The 20,737-nt window shown below is 45.5% G+C and overlaps 1 protein-coding gene across 3 annotated transcripts in view; it reads right to left on the reverse strand.

Moving 5' to 3' along the window:
* LOC130358174 (NACHT, LRR and PYD domains-containing protein 3-like) overlaps nt 1-18,840 on the reverse strand; it is a 123,383-nt gene extending 104,543 nt beyond the window's left edge. For 2 of the 3 annotated variants that reach the window (XM_056561038.1, XM_056561035.1), the window contains exon 1: nt 8,975-9,146. The gene's annotated coding sequence lies outside the window, so the exon portion shown is untranslated. Of the gene's footprint in view, nt 1-8,974; nt 9,147-18,823 lie in introns of those variants that run through there. The other variant, XM_056561036.1, reaches the window with a different exon arrangement.
* Between the last annotated feature and the right edge of the window lie 1,897 nt (nt 18,841-20,737).

Below are 20,737 nucleotides of genomic sequence, written 5' to 3' on the forward strand. Positions count from 1 at the left end.
CGCGGTTATGCTTAGGACGTAAATGTACGTCCTGGTGCGTTAAGTACCACCTCACCAGGACGTACATTTACGTCCTGCGTCCTTAAGGGGTTAAAGGGGTACTCCCATGGAAAACTTTTTTTTTTTTTAAATCAACTGGTGCCAGAGAGTTAAACAGCTTTGTAAATGACTTCTATTAAAAAAAATCTTAAACCTTCCAGTACTTTTTAGGGGCTATATGCTTTACTTTTTTAAATTTCTCTGATGTCACGACCACAGTGCTCTCTGCTGACCTCTGCTGTCCATTTTAGGAACTGTCCAGAGCAGGAGAAAATCCCCATAGCAAACATATGCTGCTCTGGACAGTTCCTAAAATGGACAGCAGAGGTCAGCAGAGAGCACTGTGCTCGTGACATCAGAGAAATCTAAAAAGTAAAGCATTTCCTCTGTAGTATACAGCCCCTAAAAGTACTGGAAGGATTAAGATTTTTTAATAGAAGTAATTTACAAATCTGTTTAACTTTCTGGCACCAGTTGATTTAAAAAAAAAAAAAGTCTTTCACCGGAGTACCCCTTTAAAGGGGAACTCAGCTCCCCAGCGTCCAGAAGTTATTGTTCCGAACAATGTGTGTGCGGGCTTCCGTGTTCAGGGCCGCCCTTCGTGACGTCACGCCCGCCCCCTCAATGAAAGTCTATGGGAAGGGGGCGGACGTGACGTCACGAAGGGCGGCCCTGAACACTGAAGACCGCACATACATCATTCGGATAACTTCTGGACGCTGGGGAGCGGAGTTCCCCTTTAAAGGGGTACTCCGGTGAAAAACTTTTTTTTTTTAAATCAACTGGTGCCAGAAAGGTAAACAGATTTGTAAATTACTTCTATTAAAAAAATCTTAATCCTTCCTGTACTTCTTAGCTGCTGAATACTACAGCGGAAATGTTTTTCTTTTTGAAACACAGAGCTCTCTGCTGACATCACGAGCACAGTGCTCTCTGCTGACATCTCTGTCCATTTTAGGAACTGTCCAGAACAGCGTATGTTTGCTATGGGGATTTCCTTTTAAACTGGACAGTTCCTAAAATGGACAGAGGTGTCAGCAGAGAGCACTGAGGTCGTGATGTCAGCAGAGAGCTCTGTGTTTCAAAGAGAAAATCATTTCCGCTGTAGTATTCAGCAGCTAATAAGTACAGGAAGGATTAAGATTTTTTAATAGAAAAAATTTACAAATCTGTTGAACTTTCTGGCACCAGTTGATTTAAAAAAAATAATAATAATAAGTTTTTCACCGGAGTACCGCTTTAACCTGTTCTGAGGTAAGTGTCATGTGACCAGTTGTAACACTATTATAAAGTCTTCTATAATGACCTGATGCACCATGAATGTGTATATCCCGAAATGCATCAGATGCTACTGATGGTTCTGGACTTTTATTGAAACCACTAGATTGCATTGCGCTGGATAGAGTAAACGCTCCCTTAGCGGACACCTCCCAATAGCGGACAGTTTTTAATCCCCGGTAGAGTCCCATGCGACTTAATGTATTTGCAGCCTCCGAAAAGAGGACACTCCCAATAGCGGACGAGAACACACCCGTGCAAAGCAAGACACTCCCAATGGCAGACAACCAGACTTATGTGCCAGCCCTACCAGGCCCTACGTTGTACACAGGGATGCCATCGGGGGGGGGGGGGGGGGGGGTGTACATACTCCAGTAAGGGGTCTGGGCTCCAAGGAGGCCCTGGCCCCAGCTGCACCCCCAGCACAGAAGCAGAATACCAATGTTTAAAGGGGTTATCCAGGAAAAAACTTTTTTTTTTTTTTAAACATATCAATTGGCTCCAGAAAGTTAAACAGATTTGTAAATGACTTCTATAAAAAAAAATCTTAATCCTGTCAATACTTATGAGCTGTTGAAGTTTAGTTGTTCTTTTCTGTCTAAGTGCTCTCTGATGACACGTGTCTCGGGAGCCGCCAGTTTAGAAGCAAATCCCCATAGCAAACCTCTTCTACTCTGTGCAGTTCCCGAGACAAGCAGAGGTGTCAGCAGAGAGCACTGTTGCCAGACAGAAAACAACAACTCAATTTCAGCAGCTGATAATTATTGGAAGGATTAAGATTTTTTGATAGAAGTAATTTACAAATCTGTTTAACTTTCTGGAGACAGAAGTTTTTTCCTGGATAACCCCTTTAAACAGCAATCTCCTACTTCTGTACGTCCACATCATTCGCAACCCCTCCCCCTCTAATCCCTCCATGCCACTTTACACCACTTTATTCCCCCTGTGCCAAATCATCCCCCCTTTATTAACCCCTGTGACACTTAATTTCCCCTTGTTCCCCCCTGTGCCATTTCATTTCCCCTTTATAACCTTCAGTGCAAATGTCTGGGGGAAACCAGGTCCTGCCCATCACCAGCCCAATACCATCCCTACAGTGATCATGGTGGGGGCAGCATCATGTCTGGAGGAAACCAGGCACTGCCAATCACCTGCCCAATACCATCCCTACAGTGATCATGGTGGGGGCAGCATCATGTCTGGAGGAAACCAGGCACTGCCCATCACCTGCCCAATACCATCCTACAGTGATCATGGTGGGGGCAGCATCATGTCTGGGGGAAACCAGTCACTGCCCATCACCTGCCCAATACCATCCCTACAGTGATCATGGTGGGGGCAGCATCATGTCTGGGGGAAACCAGGCACTGCCCATCACCTGCCCAATACCATCCCTACAGTGATGATGGTGGGGGCAGCATCATGTCTGGGGGAAACCAGGCACTGCCCATCACCTGCCCAATACCATCCCTACAGTGATCATGATGGGGGCAGCATCATGTCTGGGGGAAACCAGGTACTGCCCATCACCTGCCCAATACCATCCCTACAGTGATCATGGTGGGGGCAACATCATGTCTGGAGGAAACCAGGCACTACCCATCACCTGTCCAATACCATCCCTACAGTGATCATGGTGGGGGCAGCATCATGTCTGGAGGAAAGCAGGTACTGCCCATCACCTGCCCAATACCATCCCTACAGTGATCATGGTGGGGGCAGCATCATGTCTGGGGGAAACCAGGCACTGCCCATCACCTGCCCAATACCATCCCTACAGTGATCATGGTGGGGGCAGCATCATGTCTGGGGGAAACCAGGCACTGCCCATCACCTGCCCAATACCATCCCTATGGTGATCATGGTGGGGGCAGCATCATGTCTGGAGGAAACCAGGTACTGCCCATCACCTGCCCAATACCATCCCTACAGTGATCATGGTGGGGGCAGCATCATGTCTGGAGGAAACCAGGCACTGCCCATCACCTGCCCAATACCATCCCTATAGTGATCATGGGGGGGGGGGCAGCATCATGTCTGGAGGAAACCAGGCACTGCCATCACCTGCCCAATACCATCCCTACAGTGATCATGGTGGGGGCAGCATCATGTCTGGGGGAAACCAGTCACTGCCCATCACCTGCCCAATACCATCCCTACAGTGATCATGCTGGGGGCAGCATCATGTCTGGTGGAAACCAGGTACTGCCCATCACCTGCCCAATACCATCCCTACAGTGATCATGGTGGGGGCAGCATCATGTTTGGGGGAAACCAGGCACTGCCCATCACCTGCCCAATACTATCCCTACAGTGATCATGGTGGGGGCAGCATCATATCTGGAGGAAACCAGGCACTGCCCATCACCTGCCCAATACCATCCTTACAGTGATCATGGTGGGGGCAGCATCATGTCTGGAGGAAACCAAGAACTGCCCATCACCTGCCCAATACCATCCCTACAGTGATCATGGTGGGGGCAGCATCATGTCTGGAGGAAACCAAGAACTGCCCATCACCTGCCCAATACCATCCCTACAGTGATCATGGGGGGGGGGCAGCATCATGTCTGGAGGAAACCAAGCACTGCCCATCACCTGCCCAATACCATCCCTACAGTGATCATGGTGGGGGCAGCATCATGTCTGGAGGAAACCAAGCACTGCCCATCACCTGCCCAATACCATCCCTACAGTGATCATGGTGGGGGCAGCATCATGTCTGGAGGAAACCAGCTACTGCCCATCACCTGCCCAATACCATCCCTACAGTGATCATGGTGGGGGCAGCATCATGTCTGGAGGAAGCCAGGCAGTGCCCATCACCTGCCCAATACCATCCCTACAGTTATCATGGTGGGGGCAGCATCATGTCTGGGGGAAACCAGGCACTGCCCATCACCTGCCCAATACCATCCCTACAGTGATCATGGTGGGGGCAGCATCATGTCTGGGGGAAACCAGGCACTGCCCATCACCTGCCCAATACCATCCATCCCTACAGTGATCATGGTGGGGGCAACATCAGGTCTGGGAGAAACCAGGCACTGCCCATCACCTGCCCAATACCATCCCTACAGTGATCATGGTGGGGGCAGCATCATGTCTGGGGGAAACCAGGCACTGCCCATCACCGGCCCAATACCATCCCTACAGTGATCATGGTGGGGGCAGCATCATGTCTGGAGGAAACCAGGCACTGCCCATCACCTGCCCAATACCATCCATCCCTACAGTGATCATGGTGGGGGCAACATTAGGTCTGGGAGAAACCAGGCACTGCCCATCACCTGCCCAATACCATTCCTACAGTGATCATGGTGGGGGCAGCATCATGTCTGGAGGAAACCAGGCACTGCCCATCACCTGCCCAATACCATCCCTACAGTGATCATGGTGGGGGCAGCATCATGTCTGGAGGAAACCAGGCACTGCCCATCACCTACCCAATACCATCCCTACAGTAATCATGGTGGGGGCAGCATCATGTCTGGGGGAAACCAGGCACTGCCCATCACCTACCCGATACCATCCCTACAGTGATCATGGTGGGGGCAGCATCATGTCTGGGGGAAACCAGGTACTGCCCATCACCTGCCCAATACCATCCCTACAGTGATCATGGTGGGGGCAGCATCATGTATAGAGGAAACCAAGTACTGCCCATCACCTGCCCAATACCATCCCTACAGTGATCATGGTGGGGGCAGCATCATGTCTGGGGGAAACCAGGTACTATCCATCACCTGCCCAATACCATCCCTACAGTGATCATGGTGGGGGCAGCATCATGTATAGAGGAAACCAGGTACTGCCCATCACCTGCCCAATACCATCCCTACAGTGAAAGAATACCTCTTATGATCTTAAATTTTATAATACTCCCAGTTCACTGCCCCATCATGATAAACCACCCCCTGCCTTTCTTTTTTTTTTTTCTACCTTGATATTGCTCTGTATTTTCTGCTCAGTCTCAGTAGATTCACAGACTGGGAAGGGGCGTTCCCCAGCAGGCATTATATCATCTGAAGCCATACATACAGCCATACAGCCATACATTCTGCTACAAACAGCAAAGAACAGTTTAGTGTGAGATGAGCTATGATTGACTAAGGCTGCAAACACACCCCTTAGCACTCCAGACTGCATTTCCTGATTTTGGACTCCTGCCAGGCCAGCAGGAGTCCAAAGTATGTGCAAAAGATGGGAGGAAATGTGCTCTGGACAAGTAGGGAGACACCTAGTGGCAGCTTTTTTCATCTTGTATCTTGTTTGCAACTGTGATCCCACTACAATATATAGAAAGTATACTGGTAACTTTCCATCAGTATATCTGCTAGCGAGAGGTTTCTTAATGGGACAGAGTCATCTATGCACTCATCAAGTATAACATTCCACTCTGTGCTGAAAAGACTGTTATATCGGGATTTACACAGGACGTTCAGTAAAGTTTCCAAGTTGTTTCTACATTATCCAAGTGTCCGGAACTATTATTCATGCACTTTACACTACTGTGATAGCCTGGGGGATGTAGGGTACGGGGAGTGTAGCTGTGCAGTAACTAAAGGGTGCTTGTTAACCCTTGCTATTCATGACGCCAGGGTGAGGGCTCCTCAATAACGCTTTTCCTACCGCCACCCTTCCCAGGAACGATAGGGAGGTAGATAAGAATAGATTGCCCACAACCGGAGAGTTTTCTGAAACAGTATTAACTTTTACTGAAGGTTTTCTGCAAGCTTCAATAGTATAACAATCTCTAAGCATAACAATGGTTTTCCTTGGAGATTGACAAAGGTTGGGACTTTAGCATTTAGAGTGTTTTAGTACTATGCGTTGCTCCACTGGATTTAGGGGTTAGTTGAGGTCCAGTAGTCACGCTACTATTAGCGAGGATTTAGATTTGAACTCAGGGTTTTGGTTCAGCTGAGGCCGGCAGGTTTTGTGAGGCCTAGCTTGTCTTTGAAAGTTGCGCAGAACCGTCCTGTTAGTCCAGCATCTACGAGAGCAGCAACCCAAGAGAGCGATAATTGGACGCAGCTCCCTTATATGGGCAGGGGCTGGACTAATGCTACTTGGTCCAAACTGATGTCAATCACCATTACAGAGATTTGAGGGTAACAAGTGACCCAAGAACCTCCTAAGGTCCTACAACATACCATAGAGGTTACTAGCATGGTCACATGACCGAAGGTCCTGCGACGCTGAACAAGGTAAGTACTATACATCCTATAGAATATATATCATTATTAAAGGGGTATTCCAGGCAAAAACTTTTTTTTATATATATCAACTGGCTACGGAAAGATAAACAGATTTGTAAATTACTTCTATTAAAAAATCTTAATCCTTCCAATAGTTATTAGCTTCTGAAGTTTTCTGTCTAACTGCTCAATGATGATGTCACGTCCCGGGAGCTGTGCATGATGGGAGAATATCCCCATAGGAACTGCACAGCTCCCGGGACGTGAGTCATCAGAAAGCAGTTAGACAGAAAACAGCAACTCAACTTCAGAAGCTAATAACTATTGGAAGGATTAAGATTTTTTAATAGAAGTAATTTACATATCTGTTTAACTTTCCGGAGCCAGTTGACATATAAAAAAAAGTTTTTGCCTGGAATACCCCTTTAACCCCTTAAGGACGCAGGACGTTAATGTACGTCCTGGTGAGGTGGTACTTAACGCACCAGGACGTACATTTACGTCCTGGGCATAACCGCGGGCATCGGAGCGATGCCCGTGTCATGCGCGGCTGATCCCGGCTGCTGATCGCAGCCAGGGACCCGCCGGCAATGGCCGACGCCCGCGATCTCGCGGGCGTCCGCCATTAACCCCTCAGGTGCCAGGATCAATACAGATCCCGGCATCTGCGGCAGTTCGCGATTTAAATGAACGATCGGATCGCCCGCAGCGCTGCTGCGGGGATCCGATCATTCATAACGCCGCACGGAGGTCCCCTCTCCTTCCTCCGTGCGCCTCCCGGCGTCTCCTGCTCTGGTCTGTGATCGAGCAGACCAGAGCAGGAGATGACCGATAATACTGATCTGTTCTATGTCCTATACATAGAACAGATCAGTATTAGCAATCATGGTATTGCTATGAATAGTCCCCTATGGGGACTATTCAAGTGTAAAAAAAAATGTAAAAGTAAAAAAAAAAGTGAAAAATCCCCTCCCCCAATAAAAAAGTAAAACGTCCGTTTTTTCCTATTTTACCCCCAAAAAGCGTAAAAAACATTTTTTATAGACATATTTGGTATCGCCGCGTGCGTAAATGTCCGAACTATTAAAATAAAATGTTAATGATCCCGTACGGTGAACGGCGTGAACGAAAAAAAAAAAAAAAAGTCCAAAATTCCTACTTTTTTTATACATTTTATTTAAAAAAATTATAAAAAATGTATTAAAAGTTTTTTATATGCAAATGTGGTATCAAAAAAAAGTACAGATCATGGCGCAAAAAATGAGCCCCCATACCGCCACTTATACGGAAAAATAAAAAAGTTAGAGGTCATCAAAATAAAGGGATTATAAACGTACTAATTTGGTTAAAAAGTTTGTGATTTTTTTTAAGCGCAACAATAATATAAAAGTACGTAATCATGGGTATCATTTTAATCGTATTGACCCTCAGAATAAAGAACGCACGTCATTTTTACCATTAATTGTACGGCGTGAAAACAAAACCTTCCAAAATTAGCAAAATTGCGTTTTTCGTTTTAATTTCCCCACAAAAATAGTGTTTTTTGGTTGCGCCATACATTTTATGATATAATGAGTGATGTCATTACAAAGGACAACTGGTCGCGCAAAAAACAAGCCCTCATACTAGTCTGTGGATGAAAATATAAAAGAGTTATGATTTTTAGAAGGCGAGGAGGAAAAAATGAAAACGTAAAAATTAAATTGTCTGAGTCCTTAAGGCCAAAATGGGCTGAGTCCTTAAGGGGTTAAATATATACATTTATTATTATTAAAGATAGACTTTAGGAGAGGTGACTAGGGGCTGTCCCACCTGAGGAACCCTACCTGAACGTAGTTACTCTGACTCTACAATATGCAATACGGTACCGGGACACCACACTAAGCAGACAACTTATTTGACGAAAAGGATTGTTGGCCTCACAGGGGACAATCAGGTTACCTTCACTACCCTGCCTCATTACCATCTACATACCTAGGGAACAACAACGCCCAGCTAGCCTGCGACATCTACCACCTCTGTGGGTACAACAAGTCAACTTACAAAAAAATCCATAGATCTCGGGAACAGACAAGATCAAACCGCAGCGGCTACAAAATGATTAAACAAAAAGGCAATCATTTTTTATTTTTTTTTACCAATCACAGGACTCTAAGTCAAGCTGCAACTGACCGGGCAGGACAGGGTTAAAACAAATAATCGCAGCGAGATGTGACGGAGGCTCAGAGACTCATTTACACCTTGCACGGTATAGGATATGACTTACTGTAAAGTTACATAACCGCAGCCTGTCCCGTCTCGTGTCTTATGATTCTTTCCTCGTGTATTTCAATAGTGAAATGTAACGGTCCGAACATGGACGACAACTAATAACTAATATCCCTGATCAGTGTAACCCCCCCCCCCGTATAGAAACAATTTATATATATATATATATATTTAGCATAAAGTCTTACCCTATAACCAGAATATAGGATCTCCAGAGAAGAGAAAAGCATTGAGCACAGGAAGGAAGGAGGGAGGAGACGCTGTAAGCACTTTCTGCGCTGTAACCCTGTATGGAATGAATGGTATATAGAGATTATTGGCTGCCGCCCAGGATCTCTGCTCCCTCCTCTGTCCCCCATAAACATGGAGGCTCAGCCTGATGTGTTTCTTTCTATAGGACGAGGCAGTCAGGTGGTTAAAGAGTAGCTCCCACCATCCTATTTTTTTTTCTGTCCCTGCCTATTGCCAATCTATCCCTAACCCCCTCCCTGCTTTTAATTTTTATTTTTACTATATTAAAAATGCTTTTTGTCTGCCTGGCAGTGTCCTTGCTACCAGGCAGACTTCCCCAGCAGGCACCACGTCACTGATGCCTGCTGGGGGGGGGGGACTTCCGCCCTTAGTTCATCTACACAGGATGCCTCCAGCTGTTTCACCACTACAACTCCCAGCTTGCCCTGACATCTATTGGCTGTGAGGGCATGCTGGGAGTTGTAGTATTGAAACAGCTGGAGGCACCCTGTGTAGATAAACTATTAGTTACATGCGGCGCTAGCCCGTCCCCTCCGTCTCCCTCCCCCCGCGCCATACCCTGTTCCCTCCATCACAAACCCCCCCCCCCTCCCGCATACCCCGTTCCCTCCATCACAAACCCCCCTCCCGCATACCCAGTTCCCTCCCCCACAACACCCCCCCCCCTCCCCATTACATTTACTGCAGAGTCCGGCAGCGGGCGTGCAGGGACAGCGGCGGTGATGTGTGGGAGGAGTGGCCTCACAGCCAGTGGCCGGGGAGCCAATGCGCTCGCTCCCTGCCTGTCTGATTGACAGGCAGGGAGCGAGCACAGGCTGAATGAAAAAGGACCGGTGCCCGGCCGCATCGGTCCTTTTTCAGGCGTGACTTCTCGCCAGGCTGCAGCCGGCCACTAGGAGGGAGACCCCTAGTGGCCGGTTTTCAAATGTAAATTAAAGCATTTTAATTAAAAAAATAAAATAAATAAAAGTATATTAGCGATATGTTGTAGCACATAAGTACTACAACATATCCAAAAATAAAGTTGGTGACAGTGCCCATTTCATGTATTTGCATACACAGAGGGCAGTGGACATCACATATGGATTCCATACGCCATAACAAGACAAAACCTTCCCGGTCCTAAAGTCATCACTGACAGGTTACAGCCAAACCAGAGTAACAATTATTGAGAAAACATCCAGCGCCAAAAGTCTGTTCGATCCACAGACAGGAATAATAAACTCTATCCCAGTGTTTCCCAACCAGGGTGCCTCCAGCTGTGGCAAAACTACAACTCCCAGCATGCCCGGACAGCCTTCGGCTGTCCGGGCATGCTGGGAATTGTAGTTTTGCCATATTTCTGTCATATTCTAGGTTCTTCCTTTTGATTCCTGCTTTGCACACTCTTGGGCTTCTCTTGATGAGCTGTAGTCGCCTGAAATGGTTTTCCAAGAGTCCTGAAGGAGTTCCCAGCAGGGCTGTGAAGTCGGAGTCGGACGAAATTTTGGGTACCTGGAGTCGGAGTCGGAAAACAATGCACCGACTCCGACTCCTACTAAATTTAGATTGGAATAAAAAATAAAAAAAAGCAAGTTTAAATGTCCCAATTCACAAAAAGTTATAATTAATGACTTCTCTACTGTAAGAATAAAGACCAATGCATGCAGGGCCTCATGTAACCGCAAAACGAACACGTTAAGGGACCGCGAAGAAGCTTTTCATGTGCTTTACTATATAGCACGCAACGCACAATTAGGAGCGGCAATACTTATACTTTCCATAGTGTTGTGTTTTGCTGTTACAGGGAACCCAGGGGTAACCTACCTCTCACTGATAAGGGGTTAAGTAAATAAGTTTTTTGCAGGACTAGAGACACTTGTATAAGTGAAGGGAATGGAGGGTCAATAGTTCAAGACTGAAGCTGTAAACCATTGGAAAAACTGCTGCCATTCAGCTAAGGCTATAAAAACTTGTAAACTCGATTGTTAGCTTAAAGGGGTACTCCGCCCCTAGACATCTTATCCCCTATCCCCTATCCACACGCGCTTCTACTCGCTCTGCCATGTTGCTCCCCTCTACGTCTTCCGATATACTGTACAGCTCCGGCAACATGGTCCGTTTTATATTGGGCTCCAAGAAAATGGCTGCCGGCCGGAAGGACGTCAACGGTGCAGCGCTGACTTCCGCTCCCCTGGCAACAAGGGGCGGATCTTCACAGTTCCACACTGACATAATTTCCACACCAGGGGGCGGGACGTTGACCAGCGCGGGATATTTTCTCGCGCTTCTCCGGCGCATCTTTAACCTGTTCAGGTACAGGCAATGCTGGATAACGTAACATGGCTTCTGTTCTAATTTTGCACATAGTTTGTGTGACTTTAGCAGTTTTCCAAATAACGGGCAGCAAACTTTTCTTCACCTCCCCCTCTATTTCACAAGCGCCACGGTTAAAACACATTTCTATGACAAAGTTCTGTACACTTTTTGGCGCAAACTTCTGTCGCATTGGCCTGCAAATTTTGCAAATAGTATTGGACACAGTTCAGACTAGGGGGGAGGACTTGTGGCAAATGGCGCACACCTGTATCCTGTTCGTGATGCCAAAGGTTGTGGCATGAGGGGGGTGCAATGCAGGGTAGATGTTATAACCCAAGGGGCAGATGTTATTAACCCCTTCTTGACGTGATGCCAGGGCGTGGTTTAGCCTTAACCACCCGAAGGTAATACCAATGGTCCTGGGCCAGGCACGGGGGGCAATGAAGACACCGACGCCAAGTTACGGATAATGGTATCTTTACTGAGGGTAGACAAGTGACACAGTATACGCAATACAGCCGATATCCCAAGGAGGGGACCAGTGACACAGGGGGACCTCACAGGATTGCTGGGACTTGCAGTAGGTAGAGACACTTTAGTGCCACGGTGACTATATAGAAGACTTGACTTGACTGAGTTGACAATTGACATGAAGATGACTTTATCTTACTTTGTGGCTGCAGACTTTAGGCTTGAGGCCTCCAATGAAAATGAAGGATTGTCCGGCACCAGGTATGCTCTAAAAGATCACTTTTTATTCATGCCATAGCAAGGAAACAGACATCACAGGACTGTGGTAATCTGACGCGTTTCGCTCTCTCTTGAGCTTAAACGTAGACTAAATTCAACAGTCAAACATGCAATTAAAATAGAGACTCAATGGTCACATGATAAAATTACCTGACATAGGTAAGAATTATAAAAAAAAAACGGCATGGATATCATCTGTTAGTATTGCAGCATGGACTGGACCCCTCCACTATTGCGTTTTTTACTCACTTTTTGTGTGATTACCTGATGAGTGTGAATGGACTGCAAGCGTTATGTGCAAGGAAAAACAAATATATATATATTGATTTTTGTGGAATATATATATATATATATATATATATATATATATATATATAGCAACTGAAGATAGAAGCGGCACTCCAATCTTGATTGAATCAAACTGTGTTTTTATTCACACATCTGTGCAGAACAGCAACGTTTCGGCTTAGCAATAAAGCCTTTCTCAAGCTTGAGAAAGGCTTTATTGCTAAGCCGAAACGTTGCTGTTCTGCACAGATGTGTGAATAAAAACACAGTTTGATTCAATCAAGATTGGAGTGCCGCTTCTACCTTCAGTTGCTATTGTTTGGGAATTGGTCTGTTCCCGGAGCTGAGCACCCAGCCGGATCTCGAATCCTTATCACGGTGCTCCTCTTTCTACACAGTTGTTATATATATATATATTTTTTTTTTTTTGGGGGGGGGGGGGGGGAAAGTATTTATTCAGCCACCAATTGTGCAAGTTCTCCCACTTATAAAGATGAAAGGCTGTAATTTTCATCATAGGTTATAACCTCAACTATAAGAGACAGAATGAGAAAAAATATCCATAAAATCACATTGTCTGATTTTTAAAGAATTTATTTGCAAATTATGGTGGAAAATATGTATGTTGTCAATAACAAAAGTTCCTCTCAATACTTTGTTATATCTCCTTTGTTGGCAATGACAGAGGTCACATGTTTTCTATCTTCACAAGGTTCTCACACACTGTTGCTGGTATTTTGGCCCATTCCTCCATGCAGATCTCCTCTAGAGCAGTGATGTTTTGGGGCTGTCGCTTTTCAACTCCCTCCAAAGGTTTTCTATGGGGTTGAGATCCGGAGACTGGCTAGACCACTCCAGGACCTTGAAATGCTTCTTACTAAGCCACTCCTTTGTTGCCTTGGTGGTGTGTTTGGGATCATTGTCATGCTGTTTGATCATCAATGGCCTTGCTGATGGAAGGAGTTTTTCACTCAAAATCTCACAATACATGGCCCCATTCATTCTTTCCTTTACACGGATCAGTCGTCCTCGTCCCTTTGCAGAAAAACAGCCCTAAAGCCTGATGTTTCCACCCCCCCCCCCCCCCCCCCCCCCCCCCGCTTCACAGTAGGTATGGTGTCCTTTGGATTCAACTCAGCATTCTTTCTACTCCAAACACGACGAGTTGAGTTTTTACCAAAAAGTTCTACTTTGGTTTCATCTGACCATATGACATTCTCGCAATTCTCTTCTGGATCATCCAAATGCTCTCTAGCAAACTTCAGACGGGCCCGGACATGTACTGGCTTAAGCAGGGGGACATGTCTGGCACTGCATGATTTGAGTTCCTTGCGGCGTAGTGTGTTACTGATAGTAACCTTTGTTACTTTGGTCCCAGCTCTCTGCAGGTCATTCTCTAGGTCCCCCCGTGTGGTTCTGGGATATTTTCTCACTGTTCTCGTGATCATTTTGACACCACAGTGTGAGATCTTGCGTGGTGCCCCAGATCGAGGGAGATTATCAGTGGTCTTGTATGTCTTCCATTTTCTAATAATTGCTCCCACAGTTTATTTCTTCACACCAAGCTGCTTGCCTATTGCAGATTCAGTCTTCCCAGCCTGGTGCAGGTCTACAATTTTGTTTCTGGTGTCCTTCAACAGCTCTTTGGTCTTGGCAATAGTGGAGTTTAGCGTGTGACTGTTTTAGGTTGTGGACAGGTGTCTTATATACTGATAACAAGTTCAAACAGGAGCCATTAATACAGGTAACAAGTGGAGGACAGAGGAGACTCTTAAAGAAGAAGTTACAGGTCTGTGAGAGACAGAAATCTTGCTTGTTTGTAGGTGACCAAATACTTATTTCACTGAGGAATTTACCAATTTCCTGTATTCTTTCCCCCATTCTGTCATGGTAAACCTATGATGAAAATTACAGCCTCTCATCTTTTTACGTGGGAGAACATGCACAATTGGTGGCTGACTAAATACTTCCCCCCCCCCCCACTTTGTGTGTATATATATATATATATATATATATATATATATATATATACACAAACAGGTTGTTAGAGTATGTTATGATCATAAAGTACAAGCCCACTAGCCACGTTACAGTCACCTGTGTGTAGCGGGTCCCTAACATAAAATGGTGTGGCACTGAGCGGCAACCACCACTGCCACGAAGCCAGTGCCTATAGGGGGAACGACCCAGTGGCAGAGCAGCCTCAATGCTGTGGTGAATTATCTAGCCGGCTTGCACCTTATAATCATAACAAGTAATAATGCCTTATTAGTTTCATATGTACTTTGAGAAGCACAGGATTTTTGTAGATGTACATGGTCGTACGTCTATTTTTCTTCATCGATGTCTTATTGTGAATTCTATCCCCCTCATTTTTTTTACTTGGTCAGCACTCTGCCCCACCCCCTCAGCCCAGGCCTATTTGGCCAGAAACTGCATAGGGGTATATGATAAGTGAGCTTTCTTATCTGTTCAAACTAGTGTGGTGCTGTGCAGCGGCCCTTGATGCTGTGGCACCATGCCTGCGGGGTTGAGGTGGCCCAGAGCCTGGGACTAGGTCGGGCAGCATCGGGACTGCTCTACCACTGGGATGTACTCTTTATGGGCACTGGTGTTGCAGAGGTGTTGGTCACCGCCTTGTAACTTTATGTTAGGGACCCACTACACACAGGTGGCAGTGATGCGGCTAGTGGGCTTGTGCATTATGGTCATAACATACACTAATGACCTGTTAGGTATATATATATATATATATATATATATATAAATACAAAAAATATTGCAGCACAACTCAGAAAAATGTAGTGGGTGCCAAGCATCCCAGGCCCGATCAAGGCCAACCAGATACTAAAACAAAGCAATGGTGCAGCACTCCAATTCCGGTAAAAAAGATTTGTGTATTTATTCACCACATCTCAAAAATACAGCAACGTTTCAGCTCAACAATGGAGCCTTTCTCAAGCTTAGTGACAACTGCCAAGTAAGGGGTTTTTATACCCAATCAAGTGTATACAATCAACAAATAATTAAAACAATCCAAAGTGTATAATCCATAATCAATACAGTACAGTGCATTAATAAAGTGCTCATTCAAAGTATCACAAAGAGTACTATTATAGTACATAAAGTGTTAGAGGATTAAAAACATATACATAGATAAAAATGCTTGAAACTCTAGACTCATAGTTAATGACATAATTAATAATATGCAAACCATCTGTAGTAAACATGATTGTACATCGTAGTCGCATGGAAGAACTCACCCGCTCTGTAAGTCTAATGGCGCTGACGGCTTGTGGTGTTCGGCTGTGCGCATGCGCCAACCTCCTGACGCGGCCGGCTCGTACTGACTCGCCGGACGCATGCGGCAGAAAACAAAACAAACGAGTCATGTGCTGAAGCACATGACTTGTATGTCAGCTGACCCGTTACCTCGGATACCTCCGACGCTAACAAGCTGTCTCAGATGTCCGGAACGGGAAAATCATAATAGGTAAATGAAGTAACATATGGTGGATGTGGCATTACATATACTGAGGCATCACTAGTGCGTGATATTAACTAGAAATGAAAGTTAATGCTTAAAGATAACTAATACTAAATAGTGCATTACAGGACACCTGTGCAAAGTACTCAAAATTAAAGACATAAAAAATCTGTGAAAAAACATTATATTATATTTTGTGTAAAGAATGATTACCGTATATAAGAATTCAATTAGTATAAATTCAGAATGTACACCATCCACATAAAGGGTCATAAAGGAAGAGGACACCAAGGGATGGTCAGGAATCCTCTGGGTCAAAACTACTGAAAAAAATAATAAAAAAAAAATAAAAAAAATAATAGAAATAAATAAAATAAATACAAATAAAAAATGTGTATGAAAAAATAAAATAAACAAATAAATATGAACACCATCAACAAATCAATAATTCAACAAAAGTAAAACAAATAAAAAAATACAAAATAGTAAGATAAAGTACGTTTTGTGATCACATGACCTCCAGCTGAAGGCAAAGGGACTGGTGTGTGTGTCACTTAACTCCCTGGTTTGTAGGGTACTGGTTGAGCTACCTCATAAGAAGCCCCACCAACACCACCAGAAGTCTTTCTGGTGCAGAGGGTAACAAAGGTCCCCTACCCCCAGAGCAACTCCACCTACAGCCAAAACGGGAGTGTGCCCGCTATTCCAGCAGCACCTGCTAGGACACATGTAACACACCATCCCTCATGCATGCCAACCTATTCTAGGGTAGACCACCAAAATGGAATAAATAAAAAATAATAAAAAATAAATGTAACCAAACAATTATGTTTGACCCAGACACCTGCACCAACCACAAGTCTGACCTGCAACCATGACCACCCGTGGATGTGCACGTCTGAAGAAGAGATAATTAATCCACTTTAAGGCCTAAATATAGTGCCACCACCATCATTGTAAATGTACTGTTCTTATTAAAGTAAACAAAACAGAATAAACAAATGCAAAGATTCAGAGCGTGTGATGTTCTTCCTGCGTCTTGTTCAAATGTTGTAACAATCTGAAAGCATAAACAAATAAATAAATGTTAATAAAGGCATAGCAATAGTCACATAATATGCCTAGAATAGAGGTAAATATGATCCTGGGCTCTCAGGACATGCAAAAGTTCCTAGATCGTGTTAAACTCAGCATTCATACCATGTGGACGTAAAGAATTTAACCTGTGTATCCACCAAAGTTCCTTCTTTCTAAGTAAAGCCAGTCTGTCACCGCCCCGACTAGGGATGGGGACATGATCAATGGCCATAAAGCGAAGATCTTTCTCATCATGTTGCATCTCACTAAAGTGTTTAGATACCGGTAGGTCCATTTTCTTACGTCTAATGCAGTACCTATGATTGTTGATCCTCGTTTTGAGGCTCCAAGTGGTTTGTCCGACATACAAAAGTTGACATGGACACATTAGTACATAAATGACCCATGTAGAATCACAGGTCAAGAAGTATCTAAGTGCATAAGTATAATTTGTTTGGGGATGTTTGAAATTAGAGCCCTTCATTATTTGTGTACAATTTATGCATGAAAGACAGGGGTATGAGCCCAACCTCCTACTGGTGAGGAATGTTTGTCCCCCGCCTTCTTTTTCAATACCGTTGTGTTTACCAATTTGTCCTTTAGGCTAGTTGACCTCCTATAAGACATCAATGGGTTAGACTTGAACTCCTGAATGTTAGCAAAACTATTTTGTAAAATGTACCAATGTCTGTTGATTATTCGTGAAATAGCTCCACTGCGTACATTATAATTAGATGTAAATGGAATCCTCTTTTCTATAATTCTCGGTTTGGGTCTGAGTGTAGTCTCCCTATCAAGGGTCTCAACCCTCTCTCTGTGCTTAGAAATGACTGATGTAGGATACCCCCGCTCACGGAAGTTATTAGTCATATTATCCAAAGTGGTTCGCAGTGCCGTAACATTATCAACAATCCTCCTTGCCCTCAACATCTGACTGTATGGTAGGGATTCTATCATACGTCTGGGATGACAGCTGCGAAAATGTAAGAGTGTATTTTTGTCAGTTGGTTTAGTGTATAAACATGTCCCCAACTTGTTGCCATCTCTATGAACCATCACATCAAGAAAGCTAATGCTTTCCCTGTAAATTTGATGTTAGTATCAATATTATTTAAAAATTGGAAAAAATCAAAAAGTTCAGACTCTGAGCCAGACCACAGGAGGAAGATGTCGTCGATAAAACGCCACCACCCCAGACAATGTCTGAAGTGGTGGCATGAATAGACGACATCCTCCTCCATGTTCGCAACGTATAGGTTCGCATACATGGGCGGCACATTGGTGCCCATGGCGGTACCCACACGCTGCAAAAAGAACTGGCCATCAAAAAGAAAATAATTGTTGGTAAGAATGAGGAACAGCAGCTGCAACACAAAGTCTTGAGCTGCCAAGGAAATGCGACTACGATGTACAATCATGTTTACTACAGATGTTTTGCATATTATTAATTATGTCATTAACTATGAGTCTAGAGTTTCAAGCATTTTTATCTATGTATATGTTTTTAATCATCTAACACTTTATGTATTATAATAGTACTCTTTGTGATACTTTGAATGAGCACTTTATTAATGCACTGTACTGTATTGATTATGGATTATACACTTTGGATTGTTTTAATTATTTGTTGATTGTATACACTTGATTGGGTATAAAAACCCCTTACTTGGCAGTTGTCACTAAGCTTGAGAAAGGCTCCATTGTTGAGCTGAAACGTTGCTGTATTTTTGAGATGTGGTGAATAAATACACAAATCTTTTTTACCGGAATTGGAGTGCTGCACCATTGCTTTGTTTTAGCATATATATATATATATATATATATATATATATATATATATATATATCACAAAGACACAGATGTTGGCACTAACACAGATACTGACCTGATGCGCTTGTTCTTAACCTCTTGTCCTCAGGGAGGAAAACAAAAAATTATGGTCACGACGGTGAAACTAATGAAGGTAAAGAAACCTTAAAGGAGTAGTTCAGTTAATAATTTTTTATCTATTATTAGTTTCCTCCTTCATAGTTTTAAATTTTTGCAATAAACATCCATAAAAAATTTACACTCCTTCCACCACTATTCCTATGGTGAAATGTAATGAAAACCCTTTTCTGCCTCCCTGTTCTGGCATCTCCGTCTCGGCTGCTGTCCCTCCTCCTACAGCCCCCCCCCCCCACTTCCGTGACAGAGATCACATGACTCAACTGCTGAGACGACCACCTGACTCTCCATCTGCGAGGGAGAGCGGGAGACTTCTTCTGCCTAGCAACACCCGTGAGGCAGCTCGTATAGGTCCCTTACTCTCCCAGCACTGATGACTGCGCAGAGGAGGGTGACGAGCGGCCGGAGCAGCAATAGTGGTGGTGAGTATGACTTTCTGTTTTGTTTTTCTCTTTTTTTCTTTGCAGCTCCCGCTCCCCTGCTACAGCCCCCGCTCCCCTGTTACAGTTCAGAGTCCCCTGCTAGAGCTCCCACACCCCTGCTACAGTCCCCGCTCCCCTGTTACAGTCCCCACTCCCCTGCTACAGCCCCCGCTCCCCTGTTACAGTTCAGAGTCCCCTGCTAGAGCTCCCACACCCCTGCTACAGTCCCCACTCCCCTGCTACAGTCCCCGCTCCCATTACAGTTCAGAGTCCCCTGCTAGAGCTCCTGCTCTCCTGCTACAGTCCCCGCTCCCCTGCTACAGTCCCCGCTCTCCTGTTACAGTTCAGAGTCCCCTGCTAGAGCTCCCGCTCCCCTGATACAGTCCCCACTCCCCTGCTACAGTCCCCGCTCCCCTGTTACAGTTCAGAGTCCCTTGCTAGAGCTCCCACACCCCTGCTACAGTCCCCACTCCCCTGCTACAGCCCCCAGTCCCCTGTTACAGTTCAGAGTCCCCTGCTAGAGCACCCCCTCCCCTGCTACAGTCCCCGCTCCCCTGTTACAGTCCCCGCTCCCCTGTTACAGTTCAGAGTCCCCTGCTAGAGCTCCCACACCCCTGCTACAGTCCCCACTCCCCTGCTACAGTCCCCGCTCCCATTACAGTTCAGAGTCCCCTGCTAGAGCTCTTGCTCTCCTGCTACAGTCCCCGCTCCCATTACAGTGCAGAGTCCCCTGCTAGAGCTCCTGCTCTCCTGCTACAGTCCCCGCTCCCCTGCTACAGTCCCCGCTCTCCTGTTACAGTTCAGAGTCCCCTGCTAGAGCTCCCGCTCCCCTGATACAGTTCCCGCTCCCCTGTTACAGTCCCCGCTCCCCTGTTACAGTTCAGAGTCCCCTGCTAGAGCTCCCGCTCCCCTGATACAGTCCCCGCTCCCCTGTTACAGTTCAGAGTCCCCTGCTAGAGCTCCCACACCCCTGCTACATTTTCCACTCCCCTGCTACAGTCCCCGCTCCCCTGTTACAGTTCAGAGTCCCCTGCTAGAGCTCCCACACCCCTGATACAGTCCCCACTCCCCTGCTACAGTCCCCGCTCCCCTGTTACAGTTCAGAGTCCCCTGCTAGAGCTCCCGCACCCCTGCTACAGTCCCCGCTCCCCTGTTACAGTTCAGAGTCCCCTGCTAGAGCTCCCACTCCCCTGATACAGCCATCACGCCCCCTCCCATAGACTTGCATTGAGGGGGCAGGGCATGACGTCCTGAGGGGGTGGGGCTATGACGTCACGAGCTGCCGGCTCCAGCATTCGGAACAGTTTGTTCCAAACGCTGAGCAGTGGAGTTCCCCTTTAAAAAGCCAACAGTGCAAAAAAGGAGCAAAAAAATAAAATAAAAAACACATACCAGAGCCATTATTTGTACATCCCCCCCATAGACGTGTA

The sequence above is a fragment of the Hyla sarda genome, chromosome 2 (genome assembly GCF_029499605.1).
Source record: "Hyla sarda isolate aHylSar1 chromosome 2, aHylSar1.hap1, whole genome shotgun sequence".
Lineage (NCBI taxonomy): Eukaryota > Metazoa > Chordata > Amphibia > Anura > Hylidae > Hyla > Hyla sarda.